General features: G+C 37.6%; 2 long non-coding RNA genes across 3 annotated transcripts; one reads left to right on the plus strand and one right to left on the minus strand.

The window, feature by feature from the left end:
* The first annotated feature begins 250 nt into the window (after positions 1-250).
* LOC117298038 lies at positions 251-15,616 on the plus strand. 2 transcript variants are annotated; one of them, XR_004519937.1, is made up of 7 exons: positions 251-355; positions 2,304-2,377; positions 3,253-3,342; positions 4,133-4,219; positions 5,491-5,566; positions 6,675-6,760; positions 15,536-15,616. It is a non-coding gene; the product is annotated as an uncharacterized LOC117298038 (long non-coding RNA). The 2 variants fall into 2 exon arrangements; XR_004519938.1 differs by lacking the exon at positions 15,536-15,616 and adding an exon at positions 7,979-8,086.
* Positions 15,617-15,996: 380 nt separating this feature from the next.
* On the minus strand, positions 15,997-17,656 carry LOC117298046. The gene is made up of 3 exons (XR_004519940.1): positions 17,583-17,656; positions 16,815-16,912; positions 15,997-16,071 (listed from the first exon to the last, which is right to left on the minus strand). It is a non-coding gene; the product is annotated as an uncharacterized LOC117298046 (long non-coding RNA).
* Positions 17,657-23,509: the final 5,853 nt, after the last annotated feature.

A 23,509-nucleotide genomic window follows, 5' to 3' on the forward strand; every position in this document is an offset into this window, starting at 1 on the left:
TTAATCAGAACCACACCTGAAATCACTGGTTCACTAATTATCAAACGCACAGTCTGTATTTGTTTACGAGTATTAGCTCTAACCACCCCTGTCAACAAAATAGCCTGTCCCGTATTTCCAAATATGGTGGTAACTTTGTGCCAACCAGAAGACGGCTCTTTTGTTATGCAAATGAGGTTCGAGGTGGTGTGATTCGAGGAGAGAGGGGGGAGAGGTCGTCTGCGCAGCCTGTCGGCCATGTGCATTTACTTCGAAGACAAAATAGACGACATGGAAAATTCTTCGTGTATTCTGCTCCAAAAAACTTCGAGTTTTCACCGGAGTTCTGAAGGAAAACTGCTGGAAAAGTGTAATGGTGAGTTGAGAATTGTCTTGTGTTATAAACTAAAGTGTTGAATAGGCTTTTCATTCACAAAACTGAGAGAAATGTGTGTGTTTTCTTCACTGAGAAACCCCAAAAATGTTTTGAGACCCCCCGGACGGAAGAATGTCAGTCTGTATAGCTGCTGTGTGTCCCCAGACGTCGATGTTTTATTATTGTAAAATTGCCAGGTAGAATTTTTTACTAGTAAAGCGGGTTTGCTAAGAAGAAGTAAGTATATCGTATTTTTAAACCAACTCCTCGTACTCTATAATAAGTTAAACCGTACTTGTGCTCCAACCCAGCCAATATTTGGGGAAAATTCGTAGGGCCTACTCCATTCAAGACAGGCTAAATGGGCAAAATTACTCTCCTCTCGACCCTCCAACCAAAAACCAACCAACCCATCCCCATGTGCTATATTTTGCGTGTAGAGTAGTATGAATGAACATGGAGAATGAATGTGATACTAGAAATAGTTGAAGGATTTTTGTAATTGTGTTTAATTATTAAGACCCAGTTGGGGCGTCGCACACCGTTTTGTTTTAGAAATCTTGCCATTTGCAGGCATACTACTTGCGGAGGAATTTTCCTTGGAAAAGTTTCCGTATGGCGCCACCTCTTTTTTATTCGATATGAAATAATAATAGTATCTAACTTATTAATGAGATATCCCTTTTTGTAACAATGAGTGAAAAAGTGGTGGCACGGAAAGTTATCCCTTTCCTTCCTCCATAGGCTACTCGACCAACTCGTCTTGCAATCCAGGCAACTTGTTCTCATCCAGAATTGTACAGTGCAATCAACGTGTTATTAGTGTATTCCAACTCAACTCTTTCTCCAACCAACTCGTTTAGCATGGAATGTAAACTTTATAGAATGTTGGCTGGCTTTTTTTTTTTTTTTTTTTTCCAAGCAAGATTTTCCTGGGCTTGATTGTGGTAGGTTTTTGTGCTTTAACAGGCTTTGTGAAATTGGGCCTATGGCGGTATGTGGTGTTTTCCATGTTGTGCAACAAAATTAATTTCACCTTTGAAAATTAAAATACGAACTAGGCATCAGTGTCAGGGCCCAATTTCATATAGAGCTGCTTATAGCACAACAAGTAGCTAAGCACAACAAAATTATGCCTACCAGCCAAACTACCATGTCACATGTAGGCCTACATTTGTGACTGGTGATCTGCTCATTTTTGCTTAGCAGAATGTATGCCAATCACCATTTTCTGCTTAAGCAGCTGTTGTTACACATACGTGCATGTTACACATTGGCTGGGGGGGGGGGGGCGGGGGGCTATGGGATTTTTGGAACAGCCCATAATATTGCTGGGAGAACTTTTTCAGGGATTTGACAACAACAACAACAACAACAACAACGGCAACATTAGCAACATCACAACAACAACAACAAATCAACAACCACAAATTCACAACGACAATGTTTTTTTGGGGGGGTGTTTGTTCACTTTAATTTGTTCCTTATTGAATCTTCAAACAAATGCTGTAGATAAAAACTTTTTATCTGAGTCTAACTCACTGCTTTAATTAAGCAATAACACACTTCAATAAGGACTAGGACCATTTTTATAGAGCAGCTTATGCTTATAATATTATGCTCACCAGACTAAGGTTACCAGCCAAAATATCATACCACTTGAACCAATGGTCCGATTTCATGTTTACTGCAGACAAATTTTAGCACAATTTTCTGCTTTTGGACTTGTCCACTGTCTGCTGTATGCAAATCAGAGATGCTTTTTTTTAAACACCTTTAATAATAATCATCAAAGTGTTATATAGCGCACGTATCTACCAAACAAGGTACTCAAGGTGCTGAGTATAAACAAACTTTCAGAAAGATAGGTTATTGCAGTGATGCATTTTGAGACCCAATTAGTTGGATTTTATATTTTGTTTTTTTGTATTTGTTTTGTTTTATGTAGAAAGGCGTCTCTAAAGAGATCTACCCATGAAGATGTCCAAGACTGGCCTGTGATAATGGAGTTTTAGGTTTGAGGTAAATTCTCAGAAAGTAAACTTAGAATAATTTCACCAATCATTCTTTTTCTCCGAGTTTGAGGGGGAACTGTTTTTGGAATGGCCCATTACATTGCTGGGGAGAACTTTGTCAGGACATCTTCAATAGTGTTTGTTGACTTTAGTGACAATAGTGGCTTATTGAACCCCCTCAAAAAAAGTCCCAGCTAAAAAGCATTTCATCTGAAACTACAGTTTTGGATCTGGGACTAATTTCATATGGACGTTATGCTTAAAATATTATGCTTACCAGAATAAAGTTACCAGCCAAAATACCATTCCACCTGTTCCAATGGCCCTGCTAAAGTTTTTTTTAATTTTTTTATTTTTTTATGCAAGTCGCCTGACACACATGGCCTGAAGGCCACTTCAAAGTGTGGGCTACAATTATTTTTTTCCAGAGGCCGTTGCCACCTACTCCTAGGGCTGAAACAGGGTAACTCTTTCACAGTCCATACAAATGTAGCAGAAAAGTTGCCTAGCAGAAAAGTTTTGGCACTGCTTAAGCATGCTCCATGATATTGGACCACTGTCTGGTTGGTGGCTGGCTTCTGTTGAAAGACCTAGCCTTCGGCTCGGGTCAGTTTACAGTGGTCAACCACCAACCTGGTCATTAGCATACAGTACAGACTGCTCCTCACACTGTGCCATTAATATCTTCAACTGGGGAAAAAACATCAGAACGTGTGTCTTGTGTGCATTATTATGTAAAAAAAAACACACACAAAAAAACAGTAGGCCCTCACATAGAGGGAAGCAGTCTTAAAAAGTCAAGTTGAATCTAATTGTTTCAATGATGGATAATATTTATAAACAATAAAGTTTGCAAATTGTGTAATTTTGTTTGTATTGCAGTAAGTCTTCGATCTTTAAGAGATATCTACCCATCAACAATATAGATGTCCAAGACTGTACTATGGTTAAGGAGCTGCTCTTCAGTGAGAGGTTAGTTCCTAATGAGTGAAATTGGCACCAAGTCCGATGTGTATGTTGTGAAGCAGTCTTTTCAGTACAAAAAGGCTGGGCGGGGAACTTTTCAGTCTGGCTTATAAGGGAAGGTATATGTTTGGTAATCACTCTTGAAATATAGTTGCAATGAACCCTTGGTACTGTATAGAAGCCAACGGAAACGTTTGATAGATAACAAAGGTACACATGTACTATGCCTTTAAAGCGTTTGGGAAAGTCCCTTGGTATACTTCATGTTCGTCAGCACAACTTTTGATAAGCTTTTGATCATTTTAAATTTGCATGCAAATTCATTTGATAAGTTTCATCTGAGAGCTCATAGATAATAACGTCATCCCAGCACAAATTATCAAGAGAACTTCTCATTGGTTTTGACAAATAACCCTGTTGTGCATAAGTTTCTCAGAAACCTTTGTCTGTTTTCATTTTTGGTTATTCAAAGTTTGTATGTTACTTGCCAAAAAATTCATTCTGAGAGTTCACTGACAATAAAGATCATACCACACTGCACCATGAAGAGACTGTTTTAAGGCATCTCTGACATCTCCAATAATAATAAGGGTTGTATTTTGATTCCACTTCAAAATAATCCTACTAAGCACAACCTCCTCCCAGACCTTTTTTTAGTTGTTGTTTGCTTAATTTAGTTTCATTTGAAAGTACAAAACAAATGTATGGCTAAAAGCGATTTATCTGAATCTAATGTGTTTTATTGAATGATGATTTTAAACATTGGTGTTGCAATTGCATTTTGTTTTTATTGCAGTAAGGCTTACCATCTCAAAAGAGATCTACCCTCAACAAGTCGATGCCAATGTCTGGTCTATAAAGGAACGGAAAACTTTTCCAAGAGGTAAATTTCTAGGAAGTGAACATTTAAAAGTTATACCCAAATTAATAGAGCTTTCTAGTTAAAGGCAGTGGACACTATTGGTAATTACTCAAAATAATTATCATCATAAAACCTTACTTGATTACGAGTAATGGGGAGAGGTTGATGGTATAAAACATTGTGAGAAACAGCTCCCTCTGAAGTGCCATAATTTTTGAGAAAGAAGTAATTTTTCACGAATTTGATTTCGAGACCTCAAGTTTAGAATTTGAGGTCTCGAAATCAAGCATCAGAAAGCACAAAACTTCGTGTGACAAGGGTGTTTTTTCTTTCATTATTATCTCGCAAATTCGACGACCGATTGAGCTAAATTTTTCACAGGTTTGTTATTTTATGCATAGGTTGAGATACATCAAGTGAGAAGACTGGTCTTTGACAATTACCAATAGTGTCCACTGTCTTTAAGCCTGGTTCACACTTCACACAGAATGAAAAGCAATTTAACATGTAGACAATCAGCAGGATCTGTTTTCCAATTGTAGGTTGAACTAAGAAAAATAGACTAGATCAGCACTTGAACCTGCAACCTCCAGATTTGCTTGCCAGCAGTTTCCAACTAAGCTATCAAGCACTAATGATGACACTGTCTCCCTATTACTCCCTATTTTTTTTTTCCATGGATATTTTTTCGGGGTTGCCAATTAGAAGCCAAACTAACTGTAACATAATACCATGGGAAAATAAAATAAGATGTTGCAAACAACTTACCAACCAAATGGACCGAGGGTATAAATGCAAAAAATAGTTAATGGCCTGATGTTTCGACCCTAGCAGAGTCTTAGGGTCTTAAAACTCTGCTAGGGTCGAAACGTCAGGCCTTTAACTATTTTTTGCATAATAGCAGGGGATCACAACCCCACTGTTCAATACAACTTGGTTTATTTGTTTCAAATATAAAAAAAAAAAGACCACAAGGGATCAAACTGACTGACAACTTCCCAGGTTGTATTGTAGACTTGATCCCTGGTTTATCGATAAAGAAGTCAATTAAAGTTTTTAGGCATTAATTTACATCTCCCAACAGCCCTGTTACTCTTGCTTGCTATTTAACTGCAATCAAAATAATTCTTTTTGTCTTATAGTTTTTGTTTACTTGAAAAATGAATCATGAACCTTTTTTTTATTGAACCAGCAGAAAAAAAACCTAAGGTAAAAGCAAATTATCTGACACACTTCATGTTAATGATGGATAATGCTCTTTAACACCAAGTTCTTTTTATTTTTGATTGCAGTTAAGCTTACCATCTCCAGGTATACCTATCGACAAGCCTGGCCCACAATAAACGAGCGTCAGTACTCTTCAGTGAGGTAATTTCCTAACAAGAAAACCTTTAACATTACTTGTAGAAATACTGTAAGCAATTGCTAGGCACGGACAAGGGTTGCTGAGCTGAAACAAGTTACCAGCCAAAATGTCAGAAAGATGACATTGTTGCCACTGGCTCCCACCTTCATTTTAATGTGTAGAAACTATTTTTCTAAGTAGTGCTTTCTGCTAAACAGCTTTGTGAAATTGGACCCTGCTGAGAAATGACGTGGGCCTAATTTCATAAAGCTGTTCAGCAAAAACCACTACTCAGTTGATTTCTTTGCTAAGCAAAACAATTGTGTGGGGCACCAGTTGCAACAATGTAAACCTTTTGCAATTGTGGCTGGTAAACCAGTTTCTGCTAAGGATTATTTGGCAGTGCTTAGCAGGTTTTTGTACGTATACAGGCTTTATGAAACAGGGCCCTTGGTTGTAACAAATTATGCTTCTGACCAGGCAAAAATACTGTAGCCTTGACTGGGGATTGTGATGCACACAGCTTTATAATGACACAAGAATACAAATAACTAGCTTCTCTGTCCCTTGTTCTGGAGCTTTATTTTATTTACACTCAACAAGTACTGACTTTTACACGAGGGAGAAGGCCTAAAGCCAGAGGACGCCCTCTCTGGCGAGTTGGTTCCCCAATCGGCCTGCAAGGGCTGCGAGCAGTGCTCCGGCAGGGTGTCGTGCTGGCACCGATCAATTGGCACAGTCGATACATTGCCATAATTTACATTGTGAAAGATACAGGAAAAGAAAAAAATTATTCCTTCAATAGAGAATTTTATTCCAAAGAAAAAGTAATATTGTATATCCTTTGTTGCTGGAATACAACAGCTGGTGTACAATTGTAACAAAGATGAAACAAGCAGAGAGTTGCTTAGATATATAAATAATAACTTTTGCAACCTCCTCAGAATTGATGACAGCTGTTTTGCTTCAGGAAAAATAGAAAGTGATGGAAAATGCATCTTTAGTCTTTAGATATACATACCTGTTGTCTTGACTATATAAAGAATTACTTTCGTGGGCCTATGATAAATTAAGTAAGGTGTAGAAATATTTGTTTTTAACTAAAAATGTGTTTCTTTTGTTTGCCAGCAGCTCCAGTCTCCCAAAGATCAAAATGTCTGAGACCCACTTATCATCATACGTAACCTGGCATAAAGAACAACCTTCTCTGTGAACAGGTAAATTGAGACCCTTACAATCTCAACTCCTTCTTCAGTATCCAAAGTGAAGGCTTCAGAAGGACTTGGGACAGTTAGGCTCAAATGACAGTTGCATATCACAAGGTCCCATTCCAATCTTATAAAGTACAACCAATTTATGGAGTGACAAAGAAGAAGAGGTAATGGAAAGATTGTGGCCACATGCCGGCCAAAAATAATAATTTCTCTTTTCTCATCACTTCCACCTTGCAGGTACATCCTCTAAATTATATTAAAACCATATGGGGAGGTGGGGGGGCATGATCCCAGTTCCAAACTTGTGCCCGTTGCTTTTTGTTATGCATCTGACCACCATTAATTCCTTATAGTAAAAAATTATCAAGGATGGCTGGTACCATGGCAGCCATTTGTTTGCCCTTGTGTGAAATGATAACAACTGTAGTTATTTTGGGCTTATTTGGGGCCTATTACAATTTACAAACTTTCCACATGTGTTATTCAAGCATTGAGTGAGGGTATAAAAAATGTTAAAGATATGCAGCGTCCATGTTAGATTTTCAGCATGTACTGCTGTACTGAGGGGTTCAAACTGTCAAAGAAATACTAACAAAGTTATCAGTTAGGCTTTGTATTCCACCCAATTGGCCCTCAAAGTTAACGGAAATGTTAACACTTAAGGTGGAGAAAAAAAACTTTTAAAAATTCCTGAAAAATGTGATGAATCAATAATTACAGTGCCCACAACAGTGGTCATTTAAATGATTTATTTTTGAAACTATAATTATATGACTCAAATTAATTACATATCTATGTCATTGCAGTGCTCATTGAAACATGCAACATGGAAAGTCTCATGAACATTACTCTAGACATTTTTGTAAAATACAAAGGGGCCCTTACTATGTGCCCCTTCCTTGCCTCCATGTAAGTCTGAAAAAGCCCTTTCCTGTTGGGGGTTAAGTGAAACTTGTCTGAAAGAAGAATCAATCTAACAAAGTTAGTTTTAACTGATAATAAAGTTAACACCAACACAAAAACCTCAAGCAAACTGTTTTCGGAATTCGACTTCACCTCCAATCACTGGCGCTGAAAAAAATCCTGATGTGCACAAGTTTGCCGGAATAATCTTTTCTGGTTTCATTAGTGGTGTTTTGCAAGTATTTTTGATAACAATTCTTAAGTGAAACCGTTTCATTTGAAATTAATTCTTTGAGTCTACTGTTTGTTTTGTTACAGGAAGGCTTCCGACGTTCCACATGGAAAAATACACTTCACTGTTATTTGAGCAGTCCTAGCGTTACCTTATTTTCTCGTGCTTTAGAAAATCAGTTTTGTTAATTATTATTGTTCCTCTCTGCTTTGTTTTGCTGTTATTGAATGTTTCGCTTGCAATTTGTTTGTGTTTGATGATGTTTGTCTGTCTGATGATGTTTGTCTGTCTGAGCGCATTTTCAATCGTCCAAGAGACGATTGCGGCGGTTGGTAGACCTAAGCGGCAGATACGCGGTCGATTCGGGCATTCTGTTAAATTCACCACGATATTAAGGCCTAATAGTTTTCAACCTCTACTCCTGTTATCAACTTGGACCTGCATCGGGACAGCAAAATGTCCGTCACTTCTGGAATTGGTGAGTTTCTGCTTTCAATTTTGATTAAGGAACTGAACTCTTTAGTTAAAGGTACATTCCTAAAAAGCAAGTTCTATTAGTCGTAATATGAACACCTTAAAAGGTTCCTTGTTATACCTGATGTATATTTTACACAAAATCAAGAAATGCAAAGCAAATTGCAAATAATCAGTGTGCATTGTTTTTAGTTGTTATAGCTTGATTCGATACCTTTCGATACTTTGAGAGCAGGGCCATTCCAGTTTTTAATTATCTCTGCAAACTGTTTTGCTAATCATACTTTTGGGCATCCATACAATTTTCTCTGTAAACTTAAATCTTTCAGAGCCAGAGATGCAGCTGTTCCCCGAAATCAAATGCAATGGGAATCAGCTCTGCTGACATCGCTGAAGGCTACAAAAAACAAGGAGAGCAAGGCATATGAAACATCAGCATCTAATCATCAGGACACCCTACATGTTTATTGTAGAAATCTTAATAAAGAACAATCCAATAATTTTTCTTAAATTTTGAAAACTATTCTAGATGTGTCAGTAACATGTTTAAGTTTTTCCAATAATAAACAAATAGTTAACATTTCTGTAAATAAGTGCACCATTGCAAGCAAGCACACATTATGCGTTTTTATGCGCTACTTAGCGATCTTAGGGCCTTGGTGGTGCGGCGCTCGAATTGTTTGGAATCCGGAAGTACAAAACATGGGAAATTCCAAACTTATTGCGAAAAGGGACTTGGACACATGCACGTGGCATGTGGGGTCTTAGCCCGGCCGGTTGTTTCACATCTGGTGGTTGATCTTAAAGGTGCATCATTTGGTGTTATCACAAACTATGGTTGACCAAACGGGTTAGTTCCTAGTCTTGGCCATGGGGCTAGGGACCGCGTCGCGGGAGTAGGGGGTGCCCCCCTCAGACGGGGGCATGGACCTGGGCGCTGATTTAATATAGTATGAGGGCCCTGATGATCTCCCGGTCGTGGTGGGGCTGGTATCCTGGGACCTGCACGTGGTGGCCCTGCTTTTAACTAGCCTTACCAGGATGATATAGGCAAAATTATGAACCAAATAAATTAAACGCTTGCAATGGTGCATTTATACAATACCTTACCTTTACTCTCATGAGTGTAATATCCATTGTAATACTGGCACAACTTTTTAGGTCATCAATTTTCTAATTGTGGTTTTTCAGCTGTACTGTTTGAAAATAGGTTAAAGTACATTGCTGTGCCAGACATTCACTTTTTTGCTCATTAAATTTTGGTTGCATGCCTGTTGCAACTAGTCAACAGAAAAAAAACATGTTTGAATTCACTCTTTGGCTCTCACGATGAATAAAAGTAGAGAGGAAAAGGGCGTTTGAGAGAACTGAGAAAAAATATAAAATAAGTGCATTGTCATGAATACATTGTGTAAACAAATTGCTCAATAAGTTTATATATTCATGTTGAGTCTGTCTTTTTATTTAATCTTGTTCTTTTGACTGATTTGGGACCATTTTATTTTTCGGTCAATTTTTGTAAATGGGCCGTTTTGAGCCAGGATTTTGGGTTTATAAAACTGCAAGGGGTTAAACTTGTTCTTTTGACTGATTTGGGGCCATTTCATTTTTTGGCCAATTTTTAAAAATGGGCCTTTTTGAGCCAGGATTTTTGGTTTAAAAAACTGCAAGGGGTTAAACTTGTTTTTTCGAATGATTTGGGACCATTTTCACTTTTTGTCCAATTTTTAAAAATGGGTCTTTTTGAGCCAGGATTTCTGGTTTAAAAAACTGCAAGGGGTTCAACTTGTTCCTTTGACTGATTTTGAATACGGCCTTGGCCGATGGTGCCATGAATTTCAAGCCGGGGAGGGCGCTCTACAAGGTATTATGGAGGCTAAGTACTTCCGCACTCAAGAGGGCGCTATAGCAAAAACTTTTAGGAACTTTGGATGCCGAGTACCCACGGCCACTAGAGGGCACTATAACAACAAACTTTTAGGCAATCAAAATGATGGGGAAAAAAAAAAGCATTTTGTTTGTTATAGCGCCCTCTTTTGACTTTACTTTACATTTTTCGATGTAAAAACTGCCCCAATGAACCCCCCTCCGATCCCCCACCCAAATCCATCCACTCAAAAAAGCTCATTAAATTGGCCGATAATAATAATGGTCCAGAATAAGTCAAAGGAACAAGTTTAACCCCTTGCAGTTTTTTAAACGCAAAATCCTGGCTCAAAAAGGCCCATTTACAAAAATTGACCAACTAATAAAATGGTCCCAAATCATTCAAAAGAACAAGTTTAACCCCTTGCAGTTTTTTAAACCCAAAATCCTGGCTCAAAAAGGCCCATTTTTAAAAATTGGCCGGAAAATAAAATGGTCCCAAATCATTCGAAAAAACAAGTTTAACCCCTTGCAGTTTTTTAAACCAAAAATCCAGGCCCAAAAAGGCCCTTTTTTAAAAATTGGCCAACAAATAAAATGGTCCCAAATCATTCAAAAGAACAGGTTCACCCCTTGCAGTTTTTTAAACCAAAAATCCTGGCTCAAAACGGCCCATTTACAAAAATTTACCGAAAAATAAAATGGTCCCAAATCATTCAAAAGAACAAGTTTAACCCCTTGCAGTTTTTTAAACCAAAAATCCAGGCCCAAAAAGGCCCATTTTTAAAAATTGGCCAACAAATAAAATGGTCCCAAATCATTCAAAAGAACAGGTTCACCCCTTGCAGTTTTATAAACCAAAAATCCTGGCTCAAAACGGCCCATTTACAAAAATTGACCGAAAAACAAAATGGTCCCAAATCAGTCAAAAGAACAAGATTAAATAAAAAGACAGACTCAACATGAATATATAAACTTATTGAGCAATTTGTTTACACAATACAGATGTATTCATGACAATGCACTTATTTCTTTTTTTTTTCTCAAGTCCTCTCAAACGCCCTTTTCCTCTCTTTTTATTCATCGTGAGAGCCAGAGTGAACTCAAACATGTTTTTTTTCTGTTGACTAGTTGCAACAGGCATGCAACCAAAATTTAATGAGCAAAAGAGTGAATGTCTGGCACAGCAATGTACTTTAACCTATTTTCAAACAGTACAGCTGAAAAACCACAATTAGAAAATTGATGACCTAAAAAGTTGTGCCAGTATTACATTGGATATTACACTCATGAGAGTAAAGGTAAGGTATTGTATAAATGCACCATTGCAAGCGTTTAATTTATTTGGTTCATAATTTTGCCTATATCATCCTGGTAAGGCTAGTTAAAAGCAGGGCCACCACGTGCAGGTCCCAGGATACCAGCCCCACCACGACCGGGAGATCATCAGGGCCCTCATACTATATTAAATCAGCGCCCAGGTCCATGCCCCCGTCTGAGGGGGGCACCCCCTACTCCCGCGACGCGGTCCCTAGCCCCATGGCCAAGACTAGGAACTAACCCGTTTGGTCAACCATAGTTTGTGATAACACCAAATGATGCACCTTTAAGATCAACCACCAGATGTGAAACAACCGGCCGGGCTAAGACCCCACATGCCACGTGCATGTGTCCAAGTCCCTTTTCGCAATAAGTTTGGAATTTCCCATGTTTTGTACTTCCGGATTCCAAACAATTCGAGCGCCGCACCACCAAGGCCCTAAGATCGCTAAGTAGCGCATAAAAACGCATAATGTGTGCTTGCTTGCAATGGTGCACTTATTTACAGAAATGTTAACTATTTGTTTATTATTGGAAAAACTTAAACATGTTACTGACACATCTAGAATAGTTTTCAAAATTTAAGAAAAATTATTGGATTGTTCTTTATTAAGATTTCTACAATAAACATGTAGGGTGTCCTGATGATTAGATGCTGATGTTTCATATGCCTTGCTCTCCTTGTTTTTTGTAGCCTTCAGCGATGTCAGCAGAGCTGATTCCCATTGCATTTGATTTCGGGGAACAGCTGCATCTCTGGCTCTGAAAGATTTAAGTTTACAGAGAAAATTGTATGGATGCCAAAAAGTATGATTAGCAAAACAGTTTGCAGAGATAATTAAAAACTGGAATGGCCCTGCTCTCAAAGTATCGAAAGGTATCGAATCAAGCTATAACAACTAAAAACAATGCACACTGATTATTTGCAATTTGCTTTGCATTTCTTGATTTTGTGTAAAATATACATCAGGTGTAACAAGGAGCCTTTTAAGGTGTTCATATTACGACTAATAGAACTTGCTTTTTAGGAATGTACCTTTAACTAAAGAGTTCAGTTCCTTAATCAAAATTGAAAGCAGAAACTCACCAATTCCAGAAGTGACGGACATTTTGCTGTCCCGATGCAGGTCCAAGTTGATAACAGGAGTAGAGGTTGAAAACTATTAGGCCTTAATATCGTGGTGAATTTAACAGAATGCCCGAATCGACCGCGTATCTTCCGCTTAGGTCTACCAACCGCCGCAATCGTCTCTTGGGCGATTGAAAATGCGCTCAGACAGACAAACATCATCAGACAGACAAACATCATCAAACACAAACAAATTGCAAGCGAAACTAAGAAAAAACAGCAAAATTAAGCAGAGAGGAATTAAAAATTTAACAAAAAAACGATTTTCCTAAGCACAAGAGAAAAAGGTAACAGGAGGACTGCTCAAACAAAAGTGAAGTGCTGCAATGTGGAACGTCGGAAGTCGTCCTGTAACAAAACAAACAGTTGACTTAAAAGAATTACTTTCAAATGAATTGCTTTCACTTAATACATTTAATTATTAAAAAGTAATGGGATACTTTTGGGACGTTTGGTGGCAGCAGACTTACCAGGTAAAATCCATTGCTCTCGGTAATGTGCGCATGCTCAGAACTACGTAAGCAATGGAAATTTACCTTGTAAGTCTGCTGCCGCTTAGCATTCCAAAGTCTCCCATTTGTAGTTAACTGCCCACTGTTGTGGGCTATCACATTTTGTTTAGATAAAAAAACTTTGTCTTTTGTTTTTCCTCTTTATGATTGAAATTCCTGTTATCTTTGAGGGAAGAGGGTGCAACCAAACTGATGATATTTTGATTTGTATTTCTTTTGAGTTAGACACCCAAAGTACATGCTGAAATTTAAAAAATAAAGATGGTCACTGCATATAGGCCCCCCTAGTGGTCATTTTGAATTCCCATAATGCATGATAACACTGTCATGTGACAAATCACTCCAATTTTCTTGAGAAAACTAAAAAAGCATGTGGACAGTTTGTTAATTTAATTGTAGTCATAATATGTGATAGTGGTGAGATGCATTAAATAGTATGGTAGTAATGTAATTTTAGAGTTGTCATACAAGGTGGAAGTGATGCAAAAAGAGCAATTATTAGAAGTTCCTGCCAGCATGTGGCCTCAGTCTTTCCATAACCTCTTCTTATATCACTCTAATCCAAGAGGCCCTGTGATATGCAACTGTTAATTAACCCTATACTGGCCCAAGTCCTTCTAAACCCTGATGAAGGAATTGGGACTGTAAGGGTTTCAACTCGCCTGTTTACAGAAAAGGTGGTTCTTTATGCCAGGCTGTATGATGATAAGTGGGTCTCAGACATTTGCTTTTTGACATGTTGAAGTTTTGGACACTAGAGCTGCCCAGAAAGGAAAAAACAAACACACCTTTTTGTTAAAACAAATATTTCTAGCCTATAACGAAAGTCATTTTGAATAGCAACAGTGATTGAATCAAATTCCTACAACAGTTTGCTGGAGGTTTTTGTGTGAACTTTTGAATTAATTCTTCCCTCAATCAAGTTACACAGAACCTAGACTGGGCCCTTTCAGATATACAGGACAGAGAGGGCAGGGGATTCATAGTGGCCCCCTTTGATTTTCAAAAGTTTTAGAGTTACTTTTATGAAATTTGCAACAATATTGTACATTTTTACCAAGCTCTGCATGATGCATGACATGGATATAGTTACTTTCTGAATCCTTCACTCAAGATACTGAAGAATGAACTGGGACTGTTAAGCCCGGTTCAAACTTCCTGCGAATGCGAAGTTGACATGAATTTGACGTCACAACTCGTTTTTGCTGCGATTTGCGAATTATTCGTTGCAAATTTATGAAGTCAACATTTACTTTGCGTTCGCATAAAAGATGAACCAGGCTTGAAGGTTTCAACTTACCTGTTTACAGAGAAGGTAGTTCTTTTTGCAAAGCTGTATGATGAACTTGGTCTCATCAGATATTTACTTGTTGACGGGTAGATGTTTTGGAGACTAGAGCTGTAGACAGGCAAACAAAACAAACACACCTTCTGTTAAAAACAATGCCATTCTGTATAAACAAGAAAACATGTATGTATAACTAAAAAATATAGAGTAATATTTGCTCACTTTTCCTGAAACACTAGAGCTGCATTCCAATCTGAGGAGATTGCAATTGTACACAGTCAGCTTGCCACGTTGTTGGCTCGATTTGGGTCAATGGTTCTTTCCCTCAAGTAAGTTTCAAGGAACCCCATCAGTACTACACTGGGCCCTTTCAGACTTACAGGGAAAGGGAAACATAGTGACCCCCTTTGGATTTTTCCAAAACTCAAGAGTTATTTTTATGAAATTTGCCACAATTGTACATTTTACCAAGCTCTGTATGATGACATGGATTTAGTTTCAAACTTTAATCACTAAAAGGGTACTTTTCATTTGAGCCTACTGGCCTAAGTCCTTCTGAATCCTTCACTTTGGATACTGAAGAACGAATTGGGACTGTTAAGCCCTGCTCAAACTTCCTGCGAATGCGAAAGCGATGCAAAGTTGATGAGATATTGACGTCACAACTCTGTTTTTGCTGCGATATTTGCAAGAGAGTTGAGCAAAACTCCACTGCTTCGAAGTATTCCTTGCGAACTTGTGACGTCAACATTCGTATCGTATTTGCATTTACAGGAAGTATGAACCGGGCTTGAGGCTTTCAACTTACCTGTTTACAGAGAAGGTAGCTCTTTTTGTCAGGCTGTATGATGATAACTTGGTCTCATCAGACATTTACTTGATGTTTTGGAGACTAGAGCTGCAGACAGGTAAACAAAACAAACACACCTTCTGTTAAAAACAAATATTTCAAGCCCAACCAAAGTCATTCTGTATAAACAAGAAAACAGGACTTATAACTATAAACAAAAAAAAGTAAAATTTTTCTCACTTTCTACTTTTTCTGAAAATCTAGAGCTGTCATCAAATCTGAGGAGATTGCACATGTACCCAGTCAGCTTGCCACGTTGTTACAACTTGATATTTGAAATGAAAATTCAAATCCTTTCAAGGTGATCCCCTGGCTGCCACTTCCCAGGTTGTAGCGTAAACTTGGGTGTGATCACTGGCTTCATGGCAATTAACGGTTGTATGGCTTTTTACTTTCACCCCAAACAAAGATATTGACAAAATAGGAAGACCCCCAGCATCAGGCTACAAATCTCAGCTCTGTCAATTTTGCTTTGTTCAACCCCAAGCTTTTAAAAAACAAAAACAAAAACAATGCGTTCTGGTTATTTGCATCAAGTTAGCTTGCTTCCCATGTTGATTTTGTGTAAAGTACACTACACATAAGGCCTAACTAGGATCTCAATTTGGGTTTGAATATTGCTAAATTGCTTTTTTTAGCAAACTTACCTTTTACTAAAAAGAGCAGTTCCTTAATCACATGCCAGTTTATTAGACATCTACTTGTTGAAGTGTAGACATCTTTGAAGATGGAAAGCCTTCCTGTAACAAAAACAAACAGTAGACTTCAAGTAATTATTTTTAACTGAATTGCTTTCACTTTAAAGTTGTTATCAAAAACACTTTCAGAACACCATGAACAGTTGAAAAACTATTCCAATATTTTCCAATACCTGAATAAAAAAAACCTAGTCACAATAGCCTCACAAAGCGCAACCAGGGATTTAGTGCTTTAGTGTTTCATTTACCCCATTCTACCCTATAACACTATATTGTAACAAATCACTTCCACTTTCTTGGGAAAACTAAAAAGCATACATGGACAGTTTGCAGTGAAAGACCCCCAAAATAATGTCAATTGTTTTTAAGATAATTTCCCCCAAGGTCAAATGGTAACACAGGACCTTCATATTTTATTTACAAGATGACCCTAAATAATTATTGGTTAAAGTCATAAAATTTGGTGGTGGTCAGATGTAGGAAAAAAAAAGCTACAGGCACTAAATATAGTAGAGCGCTCCATGCCACCCCCCACACTTATAGGGTTCGAGATGGAAGTGATGCAAAATGAGCAATTGTTTATAAGAATTCTTGCCAGCATGTGGCCTCAATATTTCCATAACCTCTTCTGCTAAATCACTCGACTCCAACTTGGTTGTACTTTATAAGATCGGAATGAGACCCTGTGATATTAAACATCCATTTGAGCCTTTTGGCCCAAGTCCTTCTGAATCCTTCACTTCGGATACTGAAGAAGGAATTGGGATTGTAAGTATTCAATTTACCTGTTTACAGAGAAGGTAGTTCTTCATGCCAGGCTGTATTATGATAAGTGGATCTCAGAGAGTTACTTGTTGACATGTAGATGTTTTGGAGACTGGAGCTGCAGGTAGGTAAACAAAATAAATACACCTTTTTGTTAAAACAACAGCCCAACGAAAGTCATTTTGACTAGCAACAGTGATTGGATGGGAGGTCAAAATCCTAAAACAGTTTGCTTGAGGTTTTTGTGTAGTTGTGGACTTTATTATCAGAACAAACCAACATTTTAAATTCAGTGTTGAATTTTGAAGGCTTGATTTTGGTTAAATTGATTCTTCCCTGAAACAAGTTACACAGAACCTTGACTGGGCCCTTTCAGACTTACATGACAGAGGGGGCAGTGGCCCCCTTTGATTTTCCAAAGTTCTAGACTTATTTTTATGAAATTTGCCAAAATTGTACATTTTTACCAAGCTCTGCATGATGACATTGATATAGTTTCAAGGGTACTTTTCATTTAAGCCTACTGGCCCAAGTCCTTCTGATTCCTTCACTTTGGATACTGAAGAAGGTTTTGAGACTGTTAAGCCTGGCTCAAACCCTCTGCGAATGTGAATGTTGATGTGAATTTGACATCACAACTCTGTTTTTGCTGCAATATTAGCAAGAGAGTTGAGAACAACTCAACTGCTTCAAATTCTGAAGTATTTGTGCCAATTTGTGATGTCAACATTCGTATGGCAAAGCGGCTTCACAGGAAGTATGAACCGGGCTTGAGGCTTTCAACTTACCTGTTTACAGAGAAGGTAGCTCTTTTTGTCAGGCTGTATGATGATAACTTGGTCTCATCAAACATTACTTGTTGACTATGTTGATGTTTTGGAGACCAAAAGAGCTGCAGGCAAAAAAACAAAAAAACATACACACCTTCTGTTAAAAACAAATATTTCAAGGCCAACCAAAGTCATTCTGTATAAACAAGAAAACAGGTATGTATAACTAAAAAATGAAGAGTAATATTTTTCTGACTTTCTACTTTTTCTGAAACACTAGAGCTGTCATCCAATCCGAGGAGATTGCAATTGCACCCAGTCAGCTTGCCACACTGTTACAACTTGATGTTTGAAATGAAAATTCAAATCCCTTCAAAGTGATCCCCTGGCTGCTGCTTCCCAGGTTGTATCGTAAACTTGGGTGTGATCCCTGGCTACACGGCAGTTAACGGTTGTATGGCTTCTTACTTTCACCCCAAATAAAGATATTGCCAAAATAGGAAGACCCCCAGCATCAGGCTACAAATCTCAGTTGGTAGAGTAGAGTGGAGGCCATGGTTTTGAATCCCGCTCTAGTAAAATTTTCTGAGTTCAACGCCAAACTTAAAAAAAAAAAATCTCATTCTGATTATTTGCATCATGTAAGCTTGCTTCCAAGTAATGAGGTCTAACTAGGATCTCAATTTGTGTGTAAATACTACTAATATGCTTTTTTAGCAAACTTACCTTTTACTAAAAAAAGCGGTTCATTAATCACAGGCCAGTTTATTAGACATCTACTTGTTGAAGTGTAGACATCTTTGAGATGGCAAGCCTTCCTGTAACAAAAACAAACAGTAGACTTCAAGTAATTATTTCTTTCACTTTAGAATTGGTATCAAAAATACTTTCAGAACACCAACAGTTGGAAAACTATTCAGATGAACTTTTGCAGATGAAGAATGATTTATAAATTAAGATTGGAGTAGATACACACATGGTGTTACCGCAAACAAATTACGTCACCATGCAATGCCTCAAATCCTATATAAGATTGATTTAGTTGTCAAAATAAGCAACAGTGATTGGACGGGGGAGGTCAAATTCATTTTTGTAGGCTTGATTTTGATAAAACTGATTCTTCCCTCAAACAAGTTTTACTTAACCCTAACAGGATTGGCTTTTTCAGACCTACATGGGACAGGGGGAGGGGGAGGGGCACATAGTTGCCCCCCCATTGTATTAAGTTCTAGAGTTGTTTTTATAATTGTACGTTTCACCAAATGTTCTGCATGATGACACAGATATGGGATTTGTTAGATATAGTTTCAGACATTTAATTAAAGGGCACCTTTGGTAGTTAATTGACAACTGTTGTGTGTGCTGTTAATTATGAGTCTATCGTGTGACAAATCGCTTCCACTTTCTTGGGAAAACTAAAAAACATGTGGCAAGTTTATGGTGAAAGACCCCCAAAATAACTACAATTGTTTTTTCAAATAATTTCAGAGGTAACAGAGGACCTTCATAATTTGTTTACAAGATGACCCTAAATAATTATTGGTTAAAGTCATGCAATTTTGTGCAACAGGCAAAAGTATAGTAGTATAGTGGGGAAGAGGGCATCATGCCCCCCCCCCCCAAAAAAAAAACCAACCCACACAAAACAATAACAACCACGGCCTCATCATAGCTTCAATATGGAAGTGATGCAAAAGGAGCAGTTATTAAAATTTCTTGCCAGCCTCAACCTTTCTTCTCTTATCGAAAAGTTTGCGGTAACACCATGTAATAACAATCTCTAAATGAGTTGGGGTGGTTCTGAAAAGAACCGTTGGATTAACTCGACGTTTCGATCAGTATACTCTGATCGTCTTCTGGAGAATGCTGGACTCTGGACTCTTTCTTCTCTTCTTCTATATGTCACTCCACTCCAAATTGGTTGTACTTTATAAGATTTGAATGAGACCCTGTAAGAAGCAACTGTTATTTGAGCCTACTGGCCCAAGTCCTTCTTAATCCCTCATTTTGGATACTGAAGAAGGAATTGGGACTGTAAGGGCTTCAATTTACCTGTTTACAGAGAAGGTAGTTCTTTTGGCCAGGCTGTATGATGATAAGTAGGTCCCAGATATTCAACTGTTGACATGTTGATGTTTGGGAGACATGAGCTGCAAGCAAGAAAACAAAACAAACACACCTTTTTGTTACCAAACAAATATTTCTAGCCCCACCAAAATCATTTTTATATAAACAAGAAACGGTAATGTATTTACTAAAAAATATGAAGTAATATTTTTCTCACTTTCCACTTTTTCTGAAACACAAGAGCTGTCATCCAATCTGAGGAGATTGCAAATGCACCAAGTCAGCTTGCCACATTGTTTGCAACTTGATGTTTGAAATAAAAATTTGAATTCCTTCCTGGCTGCTACTTCCCAGGTTGTATTGTAAACTTGGGTGTGATCGCTGGCTAAATGGCAGTCAATAGTTGTGTGGCTTCTTACTTGCACCTCAAACAAAGATATCGACAAAATAGGTAGACCCCCAGCATCAGGCTAGTATACTTCAGTTGGTAGAGTAGAGAGCTAGCACATTAACCTGGAGGCCGTTGGTTTGAATTCCGCTCAAGTAAATTTTTCTTAGTTCAACCCAAAACACTTCCCATTTATAAGCCATTTGCGAGTTAGATTTGAATAATGTCTGGTACAATTATGGCTTGCTTAGTCACAAAAGTTACCGCTTACATTTGAATTCCGTAGACTACAGAGACAGTTAATATGTCACATGATTCGAAGCAAGCTTTTGTATAGCAAACTCCAGATAAGCAGACCCTGGTACCCATTGTGCCTTACACATCCATTCAAAAGCAAAAGCAAAAGGTTGACCTGAATCATTTAAAATACATGTAGCAACTGTCTCTATACTCTGAGGAATTCCAACTTAAGTGGTGACTTGTGACCAAGCATGTCATTGTACCAGACAGCATTAAAATCTAACACACAAATCGCTCATTGATTTTGTGTAATGTATGTATCAGGCCTAACTAAGATTACTAATTTGCCTTTTTTTTTGCAAATTTACCTTTCAATTAAAAGTGCAGTTCCTTAATCACAGGCCAGTTTATTAATCTACTTGTTGAAGTGTAGACATCTTTGGATATAGCAAAGCCTTCCTGTAAAAAAACAAAAAAAACAGTAGACTTCAAATAATTACTTTCATTGCCTTTCAATTTTATAAAACATACTTACAGAACACAAACAATTTGGAAAAACTATTCTGAGGAACTTGTGCCGATCAACATTATTTTAAGCAACAGTGATTGGAGGGGGAAGGTCAAACAGTTTTTCTTGAGTTTTTTTTGTGTGTAACTTTACAACCAGTTAAAACAAACCAATATTTAAAGTTCAGTGTGAGTTTCGTAGGCTTGTATTTGGGTCAAATTGATACTTCCCTCAAACAAGTTTCACTTACCTTATCAGGACTGGGCCTTTTCCAATAAAGGGAAGGGGCTGTCACATTTTTGTTTGACAACTTTTTTTTTTTTTTCCACAGGTTGACATTCCCTCTCACTTTGAGGGAAATACTAATTAAAGCTACAGGCACAATATGGTAGAGGGGTGCCATGTGTCCCCACCATCTCTTAGGGTTTTAATGTAATTTAGAGGTATCATTTCAAGGTGGAAGTGATGCAAAAAGATCAATATTGTTAAGAATATTGTTAAGAATATTTGCCAGCATCTGGCCTCATCCTTTCCGTGTCCTCTTCTTCTATGTCACTCCACTCCAAGTTGGTTGTACATTTTTAAAGATTGGAATGAGACCCTGTGATATGCAGCCATCATTTGAGCCTACTGGCCCAAGTCCTTCTGAATCCCTCATTTTGAATACTGAAGAAGGAATTGGGATTGTAAGGGTTTCAATTTACCTGGTAGAAGGTAGTTTTTGATGCCAGGTTGATGATGATAAGTGGGTCTCAGATATTCAAATGTTGACACGTTGAAGTTTGGAGACCAGAGCTGCAGGCAGACAAAACAAAACAAATACACATTTGAAGTGTAGACATCTTTGGATATAGCAAGCCAATCTGTAACAAAAACAAGCAGTGGACTTCAAATAATTACTTTAAAAAAAATCCTTTCACTTAGGCCTAGTTCCAGAACACCAACAATTTAGAAAAACTATTCTGAGGAACTATTGCATATCAAGACTTTTTAAGCAACATTGATTGGAGGGGGAGGTCAAACAGTTTGCTCGAGTTTTTGTCACTCTAATCCAAATTGGTTTACTTTATAAGATTGAAATGAGACCCTGTAATAAGCAATTGTTATTTGAGCCTACTGGCCCAAGTCCTTCTGAATCATTCACTTTGGAAATTGAAGAAGGAATTGAGACTGTAAGGGCTTCAATTTACCTGTTTACAGAGAAGGTAGTTTTTTTTTGCCAGGCTGTATGCTGATGATTGGGTCTCAGATATTAAATTGTTGACACCTTGATGTTTTGGAGACTAGAACTGCAGGCAGGAGAACAAAACAAACAAACCTTTTGTTAAAAACAAATATTTCTGACAGTAATTTCAATTACAATTATTTTGTATAATCTATAGCTAATAAAACAACTGGCATTTTTTGCTCACTTTCCATTTTTCTTGAAACAATACAGCTTTGATCAATGCTGATGAGAATGCAGAACCTATTTTATAAAACAATAACAGAATGTAGCAAGTATTTACCTACTTTTGAACCTGTCATGACCAAGTTGACATTCATGAAATACATTTACTCAATGGTTTAGATTAATTTAAACAAGATTCAGGCATAAGCCCAATTGCAAGTAAATTTACATTAAAACTTCCACTTTCTAGAAGTTTTGCATAGATGTGTCTACAGATAACTATGCAAATAGTGTGTGAATATTCATTATTTTGTCAACACATGAGCAATTATTTTTTTTCTTAATTGGAACAAAGTAAAATGTCAGATCTTTTAATGTGGTCATTCTTTTGTCATTCAGTCATTTGTATAACTTTCATGTTTTATGGGTGTAATTTTCAATTGTATAACTATAAACTATTATCTTTTGAATGTCTAATATAATGTATTCCTGATTTTTTTAAATACAAAATTGTCTGTGTTTGAATTTTTTTTAAGCACAAGATACAAGGCCACTTCTATTGTATCCTTGTATTTTAATAGCAATAAACCAAATCAATTGAAATATAGAATACAATGGCCCAAAAGGTATAAGAATAGCCAAGAATGTCTGGAATTAGGCGTTTCCTTTATGTGAGTGTGTAGAGAAATGCGAGTTAGTGTGCAAGGAGAGTGTGGTTTGACCAAGAAACACCTTATCAGCAATGCATGCATGGGCTCAATTTCATACAGCAGTTCAGTAGAAAAAATGCTAAGCAACTTTGCAAAGCAAAAAATTGAGCAGGGCACCAGTTGCTACAATGTAGACTTTATAGAATTTTGGCTGGTATCCAGTCTCTGTTAGGCAAGATTTTTCAGCTTACAGGCTTTATGAAACAAGGTCCTGTTTTTTGGACACTACATGCATTGATCTCACTTCTCTCTTGAAACTAAATGAAACATTCCATTAGCTCTATAAGCAGTAGAAGGCAGTGGAACACTGAGACAAACTTGGATGTGTAGAGGCTGACATTGTTGTGACTTGCCCAGTGATGGACAGCAAGAAGAATCACAGGCATGAGAATGGGTGATGATAAAAAAACAGGAACAAATTCAGTTGATTGGAAATGTCAATATTCCATCATTTTTGTGTGCGAAGCACACAATACGAACGCGCAGCGCGAAGTCCCTTACGGCCGGTGTCCAGGGCCCGCTTAAGGGCCCTGGGAATTTTAGAAGCTCTGTGGTGGTCTCTGATGCATTTCTGACACCTATTTTTCCAGGTAGAAGTGAGCTACTTTTGTGTGATTTTCCTTTTTTTTTTTTTTAATAATA

The sequence above is a fragment of the Asterias rubens genome, chromosome 1, assembly GCF_902459465.1.
Source record: "Asterias rubens chromosome 1, eAstRub1.3, whole genome shotgun sequence".
NCBI lineage: Eukaryota > Metazoa > Echinodermata > Asteroidea > Forcipulatida > Asteriidae > Asterias > Asterias rubens.